This window comes from Mustela nivalis (genome assembly GCF_964662115.1).
Source record: "Mustela nivalis genome assembly, chromosome: 10".
Lineage (NCBI taxonomy): Eukaryota > Metazoa > Chordata > Mammalia > Carnivora > Mustelidae > Mustela > Mustela nivalis.
Window position 1 is genome coordinate 96,186,884 of NC_139029.1, and position 23,381 is coordinate 96,210,264.

The 23,381-nt window shown below is 42.3% G+C and overlaps 1 protein-coding gene across 21 annotated transcripts in view; it reads right to left on the minus strand.

Moving 5' to 3' along the window:
* PDE4DIP (phosphodiesterase 4D interacting protein) overlaps positions 1 to 23,381 on the minus strand; it is a 210,658-nt gene that overhangs the window by 113,601 nt on the left and 73,676 nt on the right. The gene's annotated exons all lie outside the window — the stretch shown is intronic.

Below are 23,381 nucleotides of genomic sequence, written 5' to 3' on the forward strand. Positions count from 1 at the left end.
CCTCTGCATTCTAGAGGTAAAACATGTAATCTAAGTTTTCGTTGCTAACAGTACTTCAGGGATATTGAGAAATTAAAGGAAAAGACGTAAGTGAAAATATTTAACATATGGTGGGTGTTCAATAAGCATTAGTTTCCCCAAAGGGAGTAAGATGCATGAATCATAGAAAAGAGAGAATACTCTTTCTGGCCAACCCTGAGTTTAGGAACCTAAGAAAAGGTAGATGAAAATGAGCTGTCTTAGGACACCTGGGTGGCTCAGTTGGTTAAGTGTTTAACTTTTGATCTCAGCTCAGGTCTTGATCTCAGGGTTGTGAGTTCAAACCCTGCACTGGGCTTCACACTGGGCATGGAGCCTACTTTAAGAAAAAAAAAAAAAAAAGGTGTTTTTGGATTTTGATGGTACAGGCCCTGTGGGGGAGAGAAGAGGGACGACCTGAGTCACAAGAAACCATTGTACCTTCTGCTCATTTTTGCTCTGCACCTAAAACTGCACTAAAAGACAAAGTCTATTTTAAAATATGGGGGGAAATAGGAGAGGTGTCTCGGGCTTGTTTTATTTAGACTCTGAGCTCAGAGATCCCGATATATACACTGCCTTGGTGTTCACACTGATCTGTAACTTAAACCCTTCTCAGCCACCCTTTAAAAATCTTGGTGGAGTCCCAGAAGCCTCTGTTGATGTGGCCCAACTGAGCTGGCAAGTGAGAAAACATACACAGAAATACCAATGATCTCAGTGATTCTCTCCCCCTCCCAGCACATTCCTTAGCAGGACGAATCTCTCTCACTTTAGCTGGAGCCTCTCTGTTCACAAATAGGCTTGGCTGGGCTTAATTTAGTGAAGTGCAGGCCTCCTTGTGAGAGCCAGGGCTAAGGCTAGAGCCCCTGCAATTCCCAGGACACCTTGTATAGAGACAGGAATGTAGCCCCACCGAAGGGGCTGAAAGGATTACCCAGAATGATCTGTTTCCTTCAGCTCTTCTCTTCGGCCAGCAAGTATAGAATTGGGATAAGTACGATTGTTTGGGTGGCTCAGTCATTAAGCGTCTGCCTTCGGCTCAGGTCATGATCCCAGCGCTCTGGAGAGCCCTGCATCAGGATCCCTGCTCAGCGGAGAACCTGCTTCTCCCTCTTCCTCTGCCTGCTGCTTGTGTCCCTCTCTCCCTATCTCTCTCCCTGTCAAATAAATAAATAAAATCTCACTAACTAAAAAATGAGAAGGGGGGGGAGAATTGGGGTAAGTAAAAATTTACTCGAGTTAAAATTATAAAATCTATATTAATTTTTCTATAGCTACACTGGCGCACAGGACATAAACGGCTTACTAAATATTTTAAAGTTACCTGTGCCATTTAATCTAACATGATCTGACATTCATGTCCAAACTCAGCTCTCAGTTCTGGATTGACACTTGCTTCAGTGCATTCTCCAAAAAGGACAAAGCCACTCGTTAGTGTTCTGCAAAGTGCAGGACAGAGTCCATTTCTCACCCTGAAGCTTGCATTACAAACTGGAATCAAAGTTCGAACACCTGAGTCACTTCTCCAAAGTTTCGCTGTGCCCTGAAGCCAGGCGCTCTGGTCAGGCAACTCTTCTGAATTAATACCTCTGCTTGGGGCCAGGGACAGTGCTTGGACTGTAGACTCCAAGCTGTGTGGTCCAGGATAGCAACCACGAGCCACATGGAGCTACTGACCCCTTAAGATGCGACTAGTCCAAACTGAGATGTGCTGTAAGGATTTCAAAGATGTAATACACAGTGGGTTGCAAAAATTAACCACAACTGAAGAATATATAAAATCTCAATAATTTTTAAATATTGACTTCATGTTAATAATATTTTAAACATATTATTAACACTCATTTCATGTGTTTCTTTTTACTTTCTTTTGTAATGTGGCCACTAGAAAACTGTAAAGTACATCTGTGGCTCCTTTTACATTTCTGTTAGACAGAGCTTTTCTAGTAAAAGTTTCAAGTACAGTGCACGAAGACATGCTCTGACCTGCATCACGGTTAGCTCAGCAGTGTAAGAGCACCTTTCAGGGTTTTCATGGGCTTATGGCATTCATCAACCAATGTAATACAAGTGACTCTAGCTAATTATAAGTGTAGCAAAACTATCTAGGGAGTTGATAAGAGGTGATACCAGGTGACTGAACAAAAGTCAGATCGAAGAGCGCTTGGATGGCTCAGTCAGTCAAGCATCTTTGGCTCAGGTCATTATCCCAGGGTCCTGGAATCCAGCCGAGTTGGGCTCTCTGCTCAGTGGGGAGCCTGATTCACCCTCCCCCTCTTCCTCTGCTCCTTACTCTTGTGCCCTTCCCTCTCCCCCTCTGTCCCCAACTTGTGCTCCCCCTCACTATCTCTCTCTCTCAAATAAGTAAGTAAAATCTTAAAAAAAAAAAAAAAAAAGGTAGATCACAGTACTACTCAAACTACATTCAGACAGTGAACAGCACATGTCAGGAAGGAGGACCCCCTCTGTCTTCTCACCCATCATTAGCACAGTGCCCATACACAGAAGAATATTATATATTTAGCAAATGAAAAGATGTTCAAAATAGAAATACAACCCACTCAATTCTCACTGTCAAGAATTTCCTTGTCTTATACCCTCTTTTCTCAGTTCACTGGATTTCCACTTCGGGCAATCCTTGGAGAGACTGCTCAGTTCTAAGATGTTCACCTGGAACACCAGCTTCTGGATCTCTCAGGTAGAGGAAACAGCAAAGGAAGTCCCCTTTCCACCTTTTCTGTACAGATGAGATGGCCCTCACTGGCAACTTCCGGGCATTTGAAATTGATCAGCAAACTTACTAAGTTTCCATGATGGGCTCAACCCTGTTGAAGATTACGTTGGAGCTACAGAGGAAGTTTGAGATCAATCCAACCCACAGAGTGTTTCTAATCTAGAAGGAGATAAGAAATACAATCATGGAAAGATGATTGCCAACTGGGGGTTAAATAATGGGTGCCGCGGGACTCCTGGGTGGCTCAGTTGGTTAGGCTGCTACCTTCAGCTTGGGTCATGATCCCAGGGTTCTGGGATCGAGTTCCGCATTGGGCTCCTTGCTCGGCGGGGAGCCTGCTTCTCTTGTTGCCTCTGCCTGCCACTCTACCTGCTTGTGTGTACTCTCTCTATCTCTCTGACAAATGAGTAAAGAAAATCTTTTTTAAAATAAATAAATAAATAAATAAATAAATAAATAACTGGTGCCAAATAATGCATCTGAACTATAATTGCGGGAAGAGCAGAATGAAAGATGATTTCAGGCAGCAGTGATGAGAAAAGGCTCACCCGAGCAGATGCATTCTGAGTTGGACTCTGAAACCCATGTAGGGTTCAGCTAGGCAGAGAAAAAGGATACAGGTGTTCCAAGTATGAACAAGGATATGTCGGCAGGAATAAGCACACATGAGAAGGAGTGACTCACTCCAGGAACATGTTTGCAAATACACAGTGTGAGACTAAAGCTTGCTTCCAACTTCATTAAGATAACTGAAATATCTGGAAGAAAACTGACAGTCTCCTTCTGCCACATCAATCCACTCACCAGCATCTGTGCTCATACACTGTCTTTCTACTTGTGACCACAGATCAACTGTCCATGCTCCTGTCTAAAGCCAAACCTCCCACCTATGCACTAGGTCTCATTCTCTCTACTGCTAAAAAAAAAAAAAAAAAAAAAATCCAGGGACACCTGAGTGGCTCAATTGGTTAAGTGGCTGCCTTCAGCTCAGGTCATGATCCCAGGGTCCTGGGAAAGAGTCCCACATTGGACTCCTTGCTCAGAGGGGAGCCTACTTCTTCATGCCTGCCACTCCCCCACTTGTGCTCTCTCTCTGACAAATAAATAAATAAAATCTTAAAAAAAAAAATCATGTCCAGAAAGTCTCCCCTCTCTCCTCTACTAATATTTCACTTTCTTTTTTTTTTTTTTTCACTTTCTACTGGAAGATTCTGTTGCTATATAAATGTGCTATCATTCATCTGTCTTTTAAAAAATAATCTTCTACGGACCCCACACTGCTACTAGTTACTTTCCTGTTTCTTTGCTCTCTGCAACAAAAGTCCTCAACCTACTGGGTCATACTCACTGATTCAACTCCTCCTCCTGGTTGCTGTTAAACTATTGCAATCAGGCTTTTGCCTCTCCCAGTCCACCAAAATGACTCAAAAAGATCACGAGGGGCATTTGTGTTGTTAAATCCAAAGGTCAGTTCTTAGTCATCACATTACTTGACTATGATTTGGCATTTCAAAAGGTTGATCCCACCCCCCTTCCATTACACACTTCCTTCATTTGACCTCCACAACTCCAGACTCTCTTGGTTTTCCTCTTACTTCACCGGTTGTATCAATCCCTTTCTCCTTTGCTGGTTCTCCCTCCTTTCCCCCAACTGTTAATGTTAGAATGTCCCAGGGCTTAACCTTTGGTCCATTTCTCCTCCCCCTTGGTAGGTCAAACTGCCTTGGTGATCTCATCCAGTCTCATGGCTTTAAAAACCAACTATATGCCGATACCTTCAATATTTATATCTCCAGCACAATGCTTTTCCAGAACTCCAGACTTACATACTCAACTGTTTACTTGATATTGCCACTGGCAATGTTCAACAAATATCTCAAACACAAAATGCCCCAAATTAACTCCCACTCTCCACCCTCAAACCTATTCTGTATATAGCCTTCCCTATCTCAAGAATGACAACTCCATCCTTCCATCTTCTTAAGCCAAAAGCCCTGGGGTCTTCCTTGATTCCTTTCCTTCTCTCATTTGCTCCTTTCACAGCCAATCCATCAGCAGTTTCGTTGATGTTCCCCTCACTGCTTATCCCAGCATCACTGACTGCTATTACCCTCGTCTGATCACCACCGGCTCCTATGTTAACTACTACAATGGCTTCCTAGTCACTGTCCTGGTCTGTACTCTTGTCCTTCCTTCTACAGCTTATTCTCAATACCAGAGCCACAACGATCTTTTCAAAAGTCAGATAGGACTGTTATTCCCCTGCTTAAAACCCTTTAATGGCTTCCCTTGTCACTTGGAGTAAAAACTGAAGTCTCTAAAATTATCTACAAGGGCAATTCTGATCTACACCAGCCCCTTTACCTCCTAAGGCCTCACCTCCCAACATTCTCACCGTTTCTCATGTTGGTTTGGCCACAATGGTTTTCCTGCACTTTCTCTGCCTGTAATGTTCTTCCCCCAGTTATCTGTTTGGCTAACTTCCTCATTTCCTTCAAGTCACTGCTTAAAAAATAGTTTCCTATGGCATAGCGACTCTGGAAAACAGTTTGGCAGCATCCTCTAAGTTGAAATACATGATGCTTATATGTCCTAACAATTCCACTACTGGGTATTTACCCAGGAGAGATAAAACAAAGACTTGGACATGAAAATTCACAGCAGCTTAATTCACAACAGCCAATCACAGGACACAACCCATATGCTCATCAACAGGTGTATGGAAAAACAAATCGCACTGTATTCCTATGATGGAATATTATTATATTATTCAGCAATAAAAAGGGATGAACTACTGACATGACAACATGGATAAACCTCAAAATCATGGTAAGTCAAAGAGGTTAAATACCAGAATCTATACCATATTACTCCATTTATGTGAAATTCTAGAATAGCAAAACTAAGCTACAGACAGAAAGTAGATCAATGGTTTCCTGGAGCCAATGGTGTGAGAGAATTGGCACCAGTGGGACATGCAGAAACTTTTTTGGGTGATGGAAATGTTTCACCTCTCAATTGCGTGCTGGTTGTGGCATGGTTATAAACATTTGTTCAAATTCACCAAACTGTAAACTTAATACAATAGATTTAAACAAAAAGATCAAAGGGAAACAGAAATGATAAAAAAGCAAGTGGCAAAGGGTAAGCACGGAGCTCAGCAGGGACCACCAGTCTGGGATGCCTTCAGTGTCAGGTCAGCCTCGAGGACTATAAATATTGTAAGGGTAAAACCCAGTAACGAGTCTTCCTCTGTTGGCCACTAACTTCCCTTTCCATCTTCTTTCTGCAAAATAAGTGGGAGGTTTGGACAGACTCTCACATGGTTCCCCATGATCTCTGCCTCTCGGTGTTTACACCTTTGTGTAATCCCTCCCCCCTGAGTACTGGCAGGACACATAACTTACTTCCTTTTTTTTTTTTAAGACTTTATTTATTTATTTGACAGAGAGAGACACAGCAAGAGAGGGAATACGAGCAGGGGGAGTGGGAGAGGGAGAAGCAGGCTTTCCACTGAGCAGGGAGCCCAATGGGGGCTTGAATCGAGGACCCTGGGATCATGACCTGAGCTGAAGGCAGACGCTTAACTGAGTCACCCAGATGCCCCTTGCATAACTTACTTCTAACCAACAGAACATGGCAAAGGTGACAGAATGTCACTCCTATGTTTATGTTAAGTTTTGAGACTCCTTTTTGCTAGCAGACTCGCTCTAGAGCCTGCTGACTTGATGAGATAAGTGGCCATATGGGGCAAGTTCACATGCCAAGGAACAGTGGTGGCTTCAGGGAACTGCAGACAGCCTCTAGCTAACACCCAACAAGAAGCCAGTACCCTCCATCCTACCACCACAAGGAAATGAATTCTGACAACAACCCACATGACTTCAGAAGCTGATTCTTCCCTAGTCAAGCCTTCAGATGAGAACTTGGCCTGGCCAATATTTTGGTTGTAGCCTAGTGAAACTCTCAGCATAGAACTCAGTGAAGTCCTGCCTTTACTGCTCACAAATGAATGGTGAGATAATAAATACATATGTGTTTTTTGAAATTACTTTTGGGGCGCCTAGGTGGCTCAGTAGATTAAAGCCTCTGCCTTCGGCTCAGGTCCTGATCCCAGCGTTCTGGGATCAAGCCCCGCATCAGGCTGTCTGCTCAGCAGGGAGCCTGCTTCCTCCTCTCTGGCTCTGCCTGCCTCTCTGCCTACTTGTGATCTGCCTGTCAAATAAATAAATAAAAATCTTTAAAAATAAATAAATAAATAAAATCACTTTCTAAAAAATGGCCTCCTGACTACTTTTTTTTTTTCTCAAAGATTTTATTTATTTATTTGAGAGAGAGAGAGCACAAGCAGAGTGGCAGGGGAGGGGCAGAGGAAGAAGGAGGCTCCCCACTGAGCAGGGAGCCAGATGCGCAGCTTGATCCCAGGACTCTGGGATCATGACCTGAGCTGAAGATAGGTGCTTAACCCACTGAGCCACCCAAGCAACTCCTTGACCAGTTTTTTTTTTTTATAAGATTTTATTTATTATTTGACAGAGAGAGACACAATGAGAGAGGGAACACAAGCAGGGGGAGTGGGAGAGGGAGAAGGCTTCCCAGTGAGCAGGGAGCCCAATGTGGGGCTTGATCCCAGGACCCTGGGATCGCAACCTGAGCCAAAGGCAGATACTCAATAACTTCGCCACCCAGGTGCCCCTCTTGACCACTTTTTAATACTGCAAACTTCCCTCTCCTCTTACACTTTTTGACTCCCTCACCCTGCTCTATCTTTTTCTCTTTTTCCCCAAGAAGGTTTATTACTTTCAAATATTGTACATATTTACTTATATTTACTATTATAACTTACTATAATATTTACTATTCATTGTCTGTTTGCTCATGCCAGAATACAAATTCCATGAGGGTAGGAATGCTAGTCTGTTTTCTGCTCATTGATATATAATCGAACCACCTCCAATAGCATCTGGAACATAGTATGTGTTCAATAAATAGTTTTAAATGAATGAAGCCTAATGCTTGGGTTTCAATGAGGATTAATCTATTCTAATTGTTAGCAGAAACAGAGCACTACTAATCACCAACAGTCACAAACGGAGATATCTCAAATCTACTGTTAGGTCACCTCTGAGTCTGTTCTTCCCCAAATTAAAAAATCCAATTCCATTGCCTTTTTCTCATAAAACTCCTTTTTCTGATTTTTAAGCTTCATTCTTCTGATTTCCTCTGTACTCCTGGTACCTCTCTGTACTTCCACACAACTCTGACAGGGCAGTGTACAGGCAAAAGGACAGTCTGGTTTCTATTACGTTCCACACGGCAATCTGCACCTGTTTCACAAGTAAAAATAGAGGTCGATTCTGCCTCTCAGTGTAGATATACCAATGAGACAATGTCACATCTTCCTGCCACAATCTTGGTGAAAGCCACTATGAAAGTAGATAGCATTTTATTAGAACTCCTTCTTTTCTTGGGTGCCTGGGTGGCTCAGTGGGTTAAGCCGCTGCCTTCGGCTCAGGTCATGATCTCAAGGTCCTGGGATCGTCCTGGGATCGAGTCCCGCATCAGGCTCTCTGCTCAGCGGGGAGCCTGCTTCCCTCTCTCTCTCCCTGCCTGCCTCTCCGATCTACTTGTGATCTCTCTCTGTCAAATAAATAAATAAAATCTTTAAAAAAAAAAAAAAAGAACTCCTTCTTTTCTCATTGGTCAGTCCTTAACACAATGTAGAGTTCTTCACTAAAAGGCATCATTTGCATCTGAAAGAGTGACTAACTTTAAATTCTAAACAATGTGCCAAGGCCTTGCTTATTAACTGAGGAATCAGGCCATGTAGCTTCTGGTCTACCAGGTACACGCCCTCAGGCTATTCATGGCACATCTGGTCCTGTGAAAAATGGGGACAAGACATCAACTTCCTGGAGCTATAATACGGCTGAGATTAAAATATGTGTAAAATGCGGAGAATGGTGCCCGGCATGTAGTGAACGCTAAATGGACAGTAAGCTTAAATGGGAAGCATTTAGCATCTATTTTCCATGTGTCTGTGTGAGTTTGGGGAAAGGGAAGAAAGAAGGTGGGACAAAGAAGGACAAAAAGGGCCTCCACGAGGGGAAAACACGGACACCAGAGACAGGACCAGACCTGGGTCTAGAAACTCTGTCTAGAAATAGATAGAGGAGGAGTAATCAGGCTGTTTTTCTCATGACCGCGTATTTTCCTCCCACTTATATCGAGACACCGTAGGCCCTGGGGACATACTCTGGCACCTTGAAGAGGCAGGGGAAACAGAGGAAAGAAGGGAGAGGGAAAGTAGGAAGCTAGCCCTTGAGGGTAAAGAACACCTCAGGAGGAGTTCCAGTTCAATCACTAACTGCAGTGATTCACACCAGCCCCCTATATGGCCCCTGCATGACCAACCTTTCTCCAGCTGAACTAACTGCTTGCTCTCACCCCAGTTACTACTATCCTGACTCTCCCTGGGTCCTCTGAGGCTCTAACGGGTTTGGCAGCGAGGTGAGCTTCTCCACAGTCCCACAGCCTAGAAGGGATCAGCGAGAAAGAAGACTTCGAATGGACGCTGCTCCCCACCTTTAAGCAGAGCTCTGAGGTCTGCTATCTTCCCTGCTCCCCTGAGCTCTGAGGTCTGCTATCTTCATTTGATTTCTGTGTGAGAAGACCCGAGGCTCCAGCTCTGGACACAGACGTTCCCGACTTCGGAGTGGACTGACGGCAGCACCACTTGTCATCAACCAAGTTGTGCCGGTGGGAGGGACAAGACGGTTTGTACTGAGCATTTACTCAGCTTGACTAGGGAGGATCTGGATAGGGAGGCCTGTGGCCCTGTCTCTGAAAGGGACAGCCTCAGACAGAAGCTCTGAAATTTGTCAAGAAAAGTGCCCAGAAGGATTTGCTTCCTTCTGGCCCTCAGCCAGGACCTAGACGATCTGTTTGCAGCTCCAGGCCATGGTCCCCTATCTGGCAGCCTCCTTCCACTTTCACAGCCGGTTGGAGGAGGGCTTCCCCCTCAGGCCTCCATGCAGGCTTTCTAGAGCGCTATGTGCTCAGAGAGATGGTTTCCTACCCTTCACGGCAGCAGGGCCTTTCCTGAGGTCTGGAGATGAAAAACTGGCATTACAAGGCAGCCAGTGCCTTTCCTTTGCTCCCAACCTCTTCAAGCCAAGTTTCCAAATAACAGGGACAGTAACTGCCCAGTGCAGCCCAAAGTCCGCTCTCAAGCTGTTTGGCAAAGGGCCACCTGACTATTACTAGCTTTCCACAGAACAGCATGTACCAAGTTGGAGCACTGTCTTTTGATGTGTGGGTGGATTAGCTGCTATTTAACATGATAGGGCGGGCTCCTTTCCAGTTTGCACCAGCCCTCAGTATGCACCTTCTCTGTGTATAACAGAGCTGCATTTTTCTGTGAAGTTGAACTTGCTTACCTGAGACAGCAAAGGCCAGGAGCAGGAAGCAGAGCCAAAATAAAAAAAAAAAATAAAAAAAGAGAGCGAGAGAGAGAAATATGGCTTTTGGAAATATAAATGACATAAATGAAACTCCTGGGAGAAGGGGTATGTAGGCTGAGGAAATATATATTTTCTTTTGGAAGCACACACAGAGTAGAGAATCACTTATCTGGGAATTGCTCTAGCTCCTGCTGTGTAATATTCTATTTTAGCTCAGTAGTGCAAAGGGGAAGAAAGCATCTGACAAGTATATAAATCCCTTGAACTTCTGCTGAAGACCAAGGAAGTCACTGCAAATATGGAGACACGCAGCAAGGCCTCTATCTAGAAATAGACCATTAGCTTGTTCTGTGACCTTAGGCTAGTGACTTTACTATTCTGGACTTCAATTTCCTTATCTTGAAAATAAATTAGGGAAAGCTAAGTGAATGGTATATAGAAACTATATTATTTTTGCAACTTTTCTGTGAATCTACAATTATTCTAAAATAAAATCTTTCTTAAAAAGTAAAGGGGTTGGGGCGCCTGGGTGGCTCAGTGGGTTAAAGCCTCTGCCTTTGGCTCAGGTCATGATCCCAGTATCCTGGGATCAAGCCCCACGTCGAGCCCCGCTTCCTCCTCTCTCTTGGCCTGCCTCTCTGCCTACTTGGGATCTCTGTCTGTCAAATAAATGAATAAAATTTAAAAAAAAAAAAAGTAAAGGCGTTACCATATGATCCAATAATTCCATCAACGGTATTTACCCAAAGGAAATGAAAACACTAATTCAAAAAGATATATGCATTCCTATGTTTACTTATTGTAGCATTATTTACAATAGCTAAGATATGGAAGCAGCCCAAATATCCATCTATAAATGAATAGATAAAAGGATGCAGTGCACGGGGTGCCTGGGTTGCTCAGTGGGTTAAAAACTCTGCCTTCGGCTCAGGTCCTGGGATTGAGCTCCGCATTGCATCGGGGTGTCTGCTCAGCAGGGAGCCTGCTTCCTCCTCTCTCTCTCTCCCTGCCTCTCTGCCTGCTTGTGATCTCTCTCCCTCTGTGTCAAATAAATAAATAAAAAATCTAAAAAAAAAAAAAAAAGATGCAGTACACACACAGACAAACACTCAAATATTACTCAACCATAAAAAAGAATGAAATCTTGCCATTTGCAACAATATGGATGGATCTAAACGATATAATTCTATGTGAGATAAGTCAGTCTGAGAAAGACAAATACCAAATGACTTCACTCATATGTGGAATTTAAGAAATAAAACAAAGAAAGAAAAAAGAGATAAAAACAAGCTCTTAAATACAGAGGGAAAATGTAGTTGCCAGAGGAGAGATAGGTGGAGGGATAGGTGAAAGAGATAAAGGGGATTAAGAGTACATTTATCATGAAAAGCACTGAGAAATGCGTAGATCAATCATCATATTGTACTCCTAAAAGTAATATAACACCGTATGTTAGTTACACTTGAATAAAAATAATTATTCTTGGAATCACACTGAATTTACAGGTAAAAATATCTGGGGAGGGGCGCCTGGGTGGCTCAGTGGGTTAAGCCTCTGCCTTCGGCTCAGGTCATGATCTCAGGGTCCTGGGATCGAATCCCGTATCGGGCTCTCTGCTTGGCAGGGAGCCTGTTTCCTCCTCTCTCTCTCTCTGCCTGCCTTTCTGCCTGCTTGGTCTCTCTCTGTCAGATAAATAAATAAAATATTTAAAAAAAAAATATCTGGGGAGATGTATCATAGTATCCAAAAACTTTTGATTAATCATACCACTTTTAGTTTCAAAGTATAGAACAATCTATTTTTGCTATTAGAAATTATTCTTATCAACAAAATGTTTTGTGATTGTTTATGCTGATAATCTTTTAATTTTTCTGTTTTCTGTAATTTCTTACATGCAGTGTCTCATCCATAGTAGCAACTGAAAAACTGCTCTAAGAGGCTGCGGTGGAGGGAATTTAAAAAAAAATAGAAACAAACAAGAAATACTGTTCTCTAGCACATTACATACTAATAAGCTTTCTCTATGATATGTAGATTATTTATTTATTTATTTATTTTGTTTTTATTGAATAAATGATTTACTTTTATAAAGTATGAATGGATTTTTTGGTTCTCTAACAAATAAAATATAACTTTAAGAAAAAAGTAAAGGGGTTATATAAATTATCTCCAAGATCTCTAGCTCCAACCTGTCATTCTGTGTTTGTTTACATCCATTCAGGTGAAAGTAAGTCTCTTTCCATCAATCCAAATATATTTGTGCCCACTCTTCCTACTGCAGACAAGATATTGATTCGCCCCAGCTCAAATCTATTTTTTTGCTTTTAACATATCCCACAGTCTAGGCAAAACCTGAATTCTCCAAAAGCACATTAAAAACACTCCATCCATATCCACTTTTTTCCTGTAAACAAGCGAATTCATCAAGTTGGGAAAAGCTGTTGCTGGCAGTCCATGTTTACCGAATCTCAGTTTTTCCCTAGCAACTGGGCTAATTATAACTCCAGCTACCTGGTAACAGCACTAGATTTCCCTGACACTGGCTGGCAGTTTTAAAGCTGTCTCAGCTCTGTTGGCACCTCCTTTACTGAGAAAGTATCAGAGGAGCCGGGAGATGCAGAGACCTGTGCTAGGAGAGAGTATGCAGAGGCTGCTCAGAAACACAGAGCTTCAGCGGGTGGGGGGGGGGGGGGGGGGGGATGCTAGTGACCATCCCGGTCAAGCTCTCTCATTTTATACATAAGTAACCAGAGGCCCAGAAAAAGTGACAAAAGTGACTTGTCTTAGTCAGGAATCTAGCAGTCTTCTGAGGTCTTTCTCTTAATCTTCCCACCCCATCTATCACCCAGTCCTACAGATATTTTACCTCCGTATTTCGCAGATCAGATCCCTCCCCTCTATTCCTATTCCCCTGGCCCTCATCATCTCTTGTCTGGCCTGTCCTGCAGACTTCCTGCTTATCTTTCTGGAATCTACCCTCCCCACCCACCAGAAGGATCTAGCACTTTCCCTGCTGCTTGGCTCCTTATCATCCTCAGGATAAAGTTTACAGTTTTTTTTAAATGGCACAAAGAATTATGGCCCGCATACTCTACAGCCTCATTCTGTGTCTAGCACTTAAATTTAGCAACACAAAACCACTTATAATTCTCCACGCATTCCATGTGGTTTCTTGTCTTTGGCATTTGCTTCTGGCAAAAGCCCTTTCTTTCCACCTCACCATCCACTGACTAACTAATGATTACTCTCCTTTGAAGACAAAACTCAGGCATCATCTCCTCAAAGAATCCTTTGTGGATTTTCCTTCCCTCTAGTCTATTCAGTTGGATTAGAGTTGCCTCATTTGAGTTCACTTATTCTCTGTACACCTCCTTTTTACTTTTTTACTGCTTTTTACCACACTCTATCACTTGTGCTTTACTCATCTTTGAAGCCCCAACTTCCAGCACAGTACTCAGAATACAGTAGGCACCCAATTAATGTTGATGAATGAGCAAATGGATAAATCCAAAGCCCTCCGTGATCTATCTCTGCTTATCTTTCAAGTTCTCAGCTTACAGCTGCCACAAGCCCCTGAGACCATGTTCTAGCCCAATAGAATGACTCAGAGCATGCCAACACAACATGCTTTCTCATGACTTTGTGCCCTTGTATATGCTGTTCCTATTGTCTAAGATGATCTCCCATTCCTTGTTGTGTCCTTTTAAGATTCAGTTCAAACTTCACTCACTTGAAAAGCCTTTTCTGGTGGATTTTGTCATTCTCCTTAGGACTTGAGAGCAATCTTACATGTCTCTCTCTTTTTTTTTTTTTTTTTTTTTAAGATTTTATTTACTTATTTGAGACAGAGAGCACACATATGGGGGTGGAGGGAAAAGGGACAGAGGGAGAGGGAGAAGCAGACTCTCTACTGAGAAGGGAGCCCCACAGAGGGCCAAACCCAGGACCCCCAGATCCTGACCTGAGCCAAAGGCAGTTGCTTAACAGACTGAGCCACCCAGATGCCCCCATGGTAACCTTTATTATGCCATTTTTATTTATTCGATATCTTTCTCCACCAGCATCTGGCACAGTCTCTGGCATGTAGCAGATAGTCAACAGATGCTTCAGTGAATGAATGCATGTGTACAAACCTGAGTAATTGAATGGCCAAGGTGATAATGCAAACAAGGGAAATATTGAGAATGCCTACTCTTTCAATAATATCATGTTATTTCTATCAGTGTGTAAACTTCGATGTACATACCCAATAAAAAGAGGAAATAGCTTTATAATAAGTTTATACAACAATAAAAATTTTGTAGACATAGTTAAGGAGATAATCAGAAATGGATTAGAATTAAATTAGACTTCAGAATTAAGTTTTAGATTTATTTTCTAGTGATTGGAAGAAAAGGTCTTAAATATTCAAAGAAAAAAATTTCTTTTTTCCAACAGGCAAGTATTATGACTTCTAATTAAAAGCTCTTAAAAATGAGAAAAGTGGGTGGCTTTTCTCTCTGGGTGGCTCAGTTGGCTGGACATCAGACTCTTGGTTTCGGAGCCCCACATAGGGCTCCATGCTCAGCACAGAGTCTGCTTGGAATTCTTCTCTTCCTCTTCCTTCCCTCTCTCACACATGCATTGTCTCTCTCTCTCTCTCAAATAAGTAAGAAAAGTTTTTAAATGAGAAATGCTGTATCAAGCAAAAACAGAAAACAAGTTGTTTTTGGTTGAAGCTTCCACAACATTTTAAAGTAACTATAACAGTTATGAGAAAGTTGCTTAAGAATTTTTTTCCTGTAGTAAAATATACATAATACAAAATTTACCATTTTAATCATTTTTAAGCATGCAGTTCAGTGACATTAAATACATTCATACTGTTGTGCAACCATCCATCTCCAGAGCACTTTCCCCAACCTACTGTACCCATTAAACAATAACTTCCCAAGATACCTGGGTGGCTCAGTCGGTGAATGGAGCCTGCACTGGCTCCCTGCTCCGTGGGGAGCCTGCTTCTCCCTCTGCCCACCGCTCCCCAACCTGTGCTCTCTCTCTCTGACAAATAAATAGATAAAATATTTGAAAGGAAAGAAGGAAGGAAGGGAGAGAAGCAGAGAGGGAGAGAAATAAGAAAAAAGAAAAAGGAAGGAAGAAAGGAGGGAGAGAGGAAGAAACAAACAAACAACTCCCCTTCCAAATCCCCCCCCAGCCCCTGGCCACCCCCATTCTACTCTATGTCTCTATGAATTAGGCTATTCTAGGTACCTCATATAAGTGGAACCATATAACAGTTGTTCTTTGTGGCTAGTTTATTTTACTTAGCATAATGTCCTCAAAGTTCATCCATGTTATACTATGTGTCAGAATTTCCTTCCTTTTTCGGGCTGAACAATATTCCATTGCATGCGTGTATCACATTTTGTCTGTCCACCTGTCAATGGATATTCAGGCTGCTTCCACCCTTTGCCTACTATGAATAACTTTGATATGAACATGGGTGTACAGATACCTGTTTGAGTTCCTAATTTCTCTTCTTTCATGTATATACCTAGAAGAGGACATGCTGGATCATACAACAATTCTATGTTTAATTTTTTTAGGAATCATCATGCCGTTTTCCACAGCAGCTTCATAGGTATATACTGGGTTTACAGTTTTTCCACACCCTGAACAACATATGTTATTTTCCAGTTTTTTATTTCTTTGCTTTGTTTTTATACCAATCATATAATAGCTGTGTAGATTAAACATTTTTTAAACCAAGAACACAAATACCATTTACAACGATTTAAGGACAGGGTCTCCCTACTTTCTATTCCCAAACGAAGAGGAAATAGGCAAGCATGCCTTTGCAGATCTCAGGAAGCTGAGAATGAGGAATCACATACACAGTGTGCACAGACATGGGCTATGTTCACCCCAGGCTTCCAGAGAACTATTTTAAAAATAGTTTGGCCAAAGTCGTCCTGATTTCCCTTCTCTCTACTTGTATTTCTCCCTTCCCTACTATGCACATTTCTTAGACTTCCTGAAAGTGAAACACAGAAGGAGAGAAAAACCTTAGCATCTAACTAAACAAGGGTTTAAAGGTTTACTAAACTGTACAAAGAAAACAAGAGCCAACTCTGTTAAATATAAGAAGAAAACCATTCACTGCAACAGCGACTGGACCATCCCATATGCAATAATCCAAAAGGTGTATCCGGGCTCCAGGATGTGTCCCCAGATATGCAGGATAAAACAGTCCTTCACACTGATTTAACACCTAACACTTTAAAACAGGTTTGCCTGTGGGGAGGATGGCAGGGCCAGAATTCGGGCCTCTATTTTAGGAAACAAAGGCTCAAAGGAGTTGTGGATATGGCCAAGGTCACGTAGCAAGGAATATTCAGAATTCAGGTCTTATGATTGAGTCCAAAAGTTGTCTCCCTACATTTTGCTATCCCTCAAAGATAAAGGTCTTTCTCTAATTGCTTTCCATTGATCCCAAAGTTCCTAAACTGTATAGCCCGACAGATTTCCTTGGGACTTCACTGAACTTTTGGGTGCTTAGCACAGTAACGCTGCATGTAGGCTGTTCTCATTACATTGTCCAAAGCCTAAGAAACTCAGGCTAGAACTAAAGAAAATCAGTTGGTGAACCAAAGAGCAATTTAACAAAGAGAACAGATCTTAAGATTTCTTGTTGCAAGAAAAAAATATTTTAGTAACCATGTGTGGTGATAGATGTTAACTAAACTTATTTTGGTGATTGCATTCGCAACATACGCACATAGCAGATCATTATGTTGTACGTCTAAAATGAATTTAATGTTATATGTCAACTACATCTCAATTTTAAAAAAGGATAGTTCTTTTTTTTTTTAAGGTTTTATTTATTTATTTGACAGACAGAGATCACAAATAGGCAGAGAAACAGGCAGATAGAGAGGAGGAAAAAGCAGGCTCCCTAATGAGCAGACAGCCCGATGCGGGGCTCCATATCAGGACCCTGGGATCATGACCTGAGTCGAAGGCAAAGGCTTTAACCCACTGAGCCACCCAGGCGTCCCAAAAAAGGATAGTTCTTAAAAAGTGAAAAAATTAGGGGGGCCTGGGTGGCACCATCGGTTACGCGTCCAGCTCTTGGTTTGGGCTTAGGTTGTGATCTTGGGGTCGTGAGATTGAGCCCCACATCCGACTCCACGTTCAGCATGTCGTTGCTTGAGACTCTTCCTCTCCCTCTGCCCCCAACCCTGCCTGTACTCTTTCTCTCTATAATAAGCAGATAAATATTTTTTAAAAAATTTAAAAAGACAATAAAAACTTTTTAAAAGATAAAATGAATTAAGAACCAGACCAAGCTATATTACAAAGTATTAAATCAAAATGATAAAAATTTTTGAATTAAAGCCAATCACAGTCAATAATTTTTGTGAAAATAAAGGACTTTGTACTATAACTAAATAAAATATTTTCTTTAAAAAACCCAGAAATTTAACAAACCCAGCCTTTCTTCTTTATTCTCTTTGAAGGAACATTCGTATTTGAGGGTGACAGATTTGCTGCAATACGGGCACTTGGATTGTATTATGTTATTTATTTATGAGCAAACTAAAATAGAGAATTAAGACAAAAAGGACAAATGGTCCCAAATCCACTACTGAGGAAAAAAACTAACTAAATAAAAAATAATTGGATTTATATGGGCAATTCTGTCATCCCTCAATTTACCATGATAATGGCAAACATTTCTTAATGGCTTACTATATAACAGGAATTCTGTTGATTTCAACTAATCAGCTCATTTAATCCTCCCTCAGATCCTAAAAGATTGGTGCTATCACAACAACACTTCAGCTCAGAGAAATTACAGTATTTTCCCAAATTAACACAGGTAGTGAGTAGTAGAACCAAGATTCTTTCTCGGGTCTGTTGGGTCCATCTCTTAACCACTACTTCCAGTGATCACAGAATAGAAGAAATGATGAAAATTTCAGATGCAAGTAAAGTCAATAGGCTTATGTTTATCATGATTTTTAAATCATGTTTATCATGATTTTTAAAACCTGCTACAGGGACGCCTGGGTGGCTCAGTTGGTTGAGCAGCTGCCTTCAGTTCAGGTCATGATCCCAACGTCCTGGGATAGAGTCCCACATCGGGCTCCTTGCTCGGCGGGGAGCCTGCTTCTCCCTCTGCCTCTGCCTGCCATTCTGTCTGCCTGTGCTTGCTCACTCTCCCTCTCTCTCTCTCTGATAAATAAATAAAATCTTAAAAAAAAAAAAAACCTGCTACAGATGTATGCTATGTATAAATTCCAAAGTTTGCTCAGGAGAAGTATCATCCAGTCTCAAAGATGAGAAAGCACAGCTCAGAGAAGTCAGGCAGTTTAAGAGGCTGACATATAAGGAAATATAATGCTTTCAGTTCCTATATAAAGGCCAAAACCAATTTAACCTTCTAATATCAATAATGTCTCACGTAAACATTAACTTTATCTGGTCCAGGAAGACACCATTCAATTTTTCCTGATGGTGTTTTTATCTGATCCGGCCAGATTCTAAATTCCGTTCCTGAAAGGGAACCCTAAAATTTTTTTAAAGCAATCTTAGTGGGGAGGGGCACGCCTCGGTGGCTCAGTTTGCTAAGGGTCCAGCTCTTGGTTCTGCTCAGGTCATGTTCTCACGGGTCATGAGATCGAGCCCTGCATCAGGCCCTGTGCCCAGCTGGGAGTCTATCTAAAGAGTCTCTCCCTATGCCCCTCCCCTACTCTCTCTCTCTCTTTCTCTCTCTCTCTCAAACAAAACAAATATTTAAAAAAAAATAAAGAAACCTTGGATAATAATAAATTCACACAAGCTGAACAAGTAAGTAGTCATCATGGGGCAGAAACAGTTGATAGTGGTTTCACATGCTCTTTGTGGACTGGATGTTTACCACATAGCAGTGGATTTCATAAATTCCAGGGTTGGGCATATTTCTAGTGGCAGCACACTCAGCAATCATAAGAAGATGCAGGATTAGATAATCAACAACAACCAGGAAGTCAGCCAAGTGGCCATCCAGAAACTATTTACCAGAGCAGCTGCAGTCCAGAAATGCTCCCAGCCAGTCTCCCTAGGAGTGGGCCATACTCAGCTGTGGACCACTTACGGCATTTTCTCACTTAATTTTGCTCCATGATCAGGAGCTTTAGGTACTGCAGTGGTTTCTCCCCTTAGTGCTTAGACCTTTAAAACTGTGTTCCCACAAAACCTGAACCTACAATTAATATTTGCTACCAACAGGGGGCAGTGGTACCTGATTATGCCCCAGTTTATTTGGGCTGAAGGTAAACAGCCTCTTCTGTGTTGTTTCTTTTTAAATTGCTTACAAAAATTGAAGGTTAAAGGAGAAACACACAACAGAAAAGCCTCCAGTCTCACAGAACCAATTTTTATGTACACTTTAATAGTATTTTATTAATCTGTAGCTAGCATGAGTTTTAAGATTATTTCTGAATTCTCTGAACATCTCGAAAGACAGAAACCCTAAACTCCTTTAATTTATTTGCTTTGAAGTTGATTCTTCTAGGTTTTTACATAGTCCTCTAACTTTTATAACTTCTCATACAATTAAACATCCTTATAGCTGCCATTACAATTAAGGATTATGTCTAATTTAGGTTAGTCTCTCCCTCACTCAGCTACCTAACTGAGGACTTGCCACTTGGTGAGAGAAAGATTGAACCCTTTTCCAGTCCTTTTCTCCTAAAGTTTCCCATATTTCCCTTACCTGCAGTCATAGCAAAATACTTGATTGTCTCTCACTAAGATAGTAGTATTTTACTCTTTGGTACATATATTTAACAAGAATCTGCTGTTGCAAAAATATGTAAAATGATAAAATAATTACTATTCACAAGAGACTTACATTATGTAAGTTTTACAAACAGTGGTTTTATCGAAAAGAATCATGCACAGGGGTGCTTGGGTGCTTAGTCGGTTAAGCATCTGTCTTCAGCTCAGGTCACAAACCCAGAGTCCTGGGATCAATCTCCACATCTAGATCCCTGCTCAGTGGGCACTCTACTTCTCCCTCTCCCTCAGCTGCTCCCCCTGCTTGTGCTCTCTTTCTCAGTCAAATAAATAAATAAAATCTTAAAAAAAAAAAATCATGCATCCATCACCCAAGTTAGTGTGGGTTCTGACTCGGCTGGGGGTGTGATTTAATATATTTACTTTATTTAAAGAAGTGACCTTCCGGGACACCTGGGTGGCTCAGTGGGCTAAAGCCTCTGCCTTCAGCTCAGGTCATGATCCCAGGATCCTAGGATCAAGCTCCCCATCAGGCTCTCTTCTCAGCAAGGAGCCTGCTTCCCTTCCTCTTTCCGCCTGCCTCTCTGCCTACTTGTGATCTCTGTCAAATAAATAAATAAAATCTTCAAAAAAAAAAAAAAAAAAGAAGTGAACTTCCAACGCTGAAGAAAAATCAAGCTAAGTTTGCTTACACAACAGGGCTCTAAATTCACATCTGAACTACTTGACTTACCATGTGATGCCCCTGCATTGTCACCCTCGGTGTCTCTTCACCCACATTGCTACTAATCCATTGTCTTAACCTTGTGGAACCTCAGTAAGGCATATTCATGGGAATATCTGCAGGTGAGATTAAAAGAGCCTCTTTCTCATTTTAAAATCTCATAATAACTACTACCATTGGTAAATGTATAACTACTACCCCCTCATTTACATAATAAGCTATGAAGTTTACAAAGTGCTGTGATAGAAGTCTTCTCATTTAAACCTTATGACTGGGACGCCTGGGTGGCTCAGTTGGTTAAGCAGCTGCCTTCGGCTCAGGTCATGATCCCAGCGTCCTGGGATCGAGTCCCACATTGGGCTCCTTGCTCAGCAGGGAGTCTGCTTCTCCCTCTGCCTCTGCCTGCCATTCTGTCTGCCTGTGTTCACGCTCTCTCTCTCTCTCTCTCTCTCTCTCTGACAAATAAAAAACAAAACAAAACAAAAAAACCTTATGCTATTTATTCATACTCTCAGCAAATAATCTTCAGTGCTCAGGGACTTGTGTGGTATTCTGCATGCTAATTCTACAGGGGCTGGCACAGACTCAGAAAGGTTAAATAATTTGCCTAGATCCCCTAGTTGTCCAGGGCTCTGGCTGGGATGGTTTTCTGATGCCTCGTCCTTCCATCAAAATGGAACTGCCCTTGCTCCTATCAACCCCTCATCACTGCATAGTATGATAAATTCATTTCAACTATGATGTTAATGATCAATCATGGCTTTATGGGTTTTGCTTCCCAAATAAGAAGAGCATTTTAACTTAAACTTTCAGTGCTTCCCAAAAAAATCACAGCCAAATGGGATGAGTAATATGACAGATGGATTGAACAAAGACTTGGTAAGAAGGGAAAGGAGGGGACACAGTAGTCTGCGATTCCTCAAATCATAGGATGCCAGTAGGTGCCTGATGACTCTGGCTTAAGACCAGGAACAGACAGGGCTTAGTGGCAACACTAGGCTAATAAAAGGGTTAGCACCTTGGCATGTGACAATGTCCTGTGACTGCTCCCCCAGACTGCCCCTCTAGAATCTTTTTTTTTTTTTAAAGAATCTTCTTAATCATACTTCTCTAGGGATGTAACGGTGCCCTCCCACACCCCACCCAAAACGTGGCCCAAGGACAGTCCTGTTAGTCATATAGAGCACAGGGTGAGACCAAATGATTAAAGCAGTCAGTTGATTGAAGCTTAAAAAATTCCCTTCCCTTAAATAATCCAAGACACTGCCCATTCCTTCTGCCTTGCTTTGGAGACAGCTAATGAAAAATGCTCCTCCTTCTGTACAATGAGCAAATTCATTCACTATTTCTACCCGAAGACAAAGACTGCCATTCCTCCTCCCTGCCTCCTCTCCTTCCCACTGCATTACCAACCCTCCCTTGAGAACAGCTTCCTTGACATCACCCCTGGCCACTCTATTCAGGCATGCTTACTCTATAGCCACGTAAGAGATGACAGATGAGTCTGGACGAATTTCAGGAAGATGCAGGTTAAATAATGAAAATCCAGGAAAGACAGAAAACAGGGCTTAATCCCCCAGATTTAGCTGCCCACATTAATTTACCAAATAACTGTTTGCATTTCAAAGACACCAGTTATTCCTCTGATCCAGCCTATTATCTAGCAACCTGCAAAAGCTTCCCAAACCTTCTTCTCGACAGGACAGGGCACACACAGACAAAGTATAGTCTGCTGGTGTAAACAAATGAGAGATTTAGAAACTGAAAAAATCAGAAGCCACCAGCTCCGGGTCACTCGGGCCCCTTTAGAGATTGTCCAGACACTAAGAAGGCTAAGGAAGCCAACATTATGGTAACCAGGAAACTTAACCCAAAAGCCCTGAGTCCTCTTACCAAGGCGCTGTCTCTTCTCACCCTCCCCTCAACCAATCCTCCTCCCTCTTCCTTCCCTATCCCAGTCACTCCTGCATCAACCCAGACCACCCTCCCTCTCAGAGAAGCACCACTCCCTCCCACCCCTCAGGCCAGCAGCACCCTTTCCTTCATTCTTAGGTGAACTAGTCCTAAACCTGAAAACACCTAAGACACGCAGATTCGCCTTTCAATCTTATCTGCATCATCTTCAAAAACAAACACGAAGTTCTCAGGGGCAGAACCCTGCGCAGCCCTGCCCTTTGTTCTGTCCGCTCATTCCCTGAGGTCACTGAGCCAGAGGAGAAGGGGCCCTTCTCTAGCTGAACATTTACCCTGGAAAGGGCCTGCTTCAGTCACGTCTGTGGCTTTTAAAAAATGCAGATTTCCAGAGGGCGCCCTGGCGGGCTCAGTCATAAGACATGTGCCTCCTGGGGTCCTGAGTTCCCGCCCATGCTGGCTGCAGAGATGACCGAAAAAAAATTAAATAAACTTTTAAAAAATGCAAATTTTCAAGCTCACCTTCCCTTGCATTACTCAGTCAGAATCCCTGGGGGGGTAAGGCAGGGAATCTACATTTCAAACCAGTTCCCCAAGGTGACTGTTCTGAACAGTTCCACCGCAGAGCAGACTCCGATTTAACCCAGCTCCCTCTCCTTACACACCAGGAGAACACAAAACAGGCACTATTGAGGCAAAGTGGGCTGGTCCAAGGTCATCCTGCATTCTGGGGGCCAGACCCAGTGTGGAACCTGCCTCCCTCCCT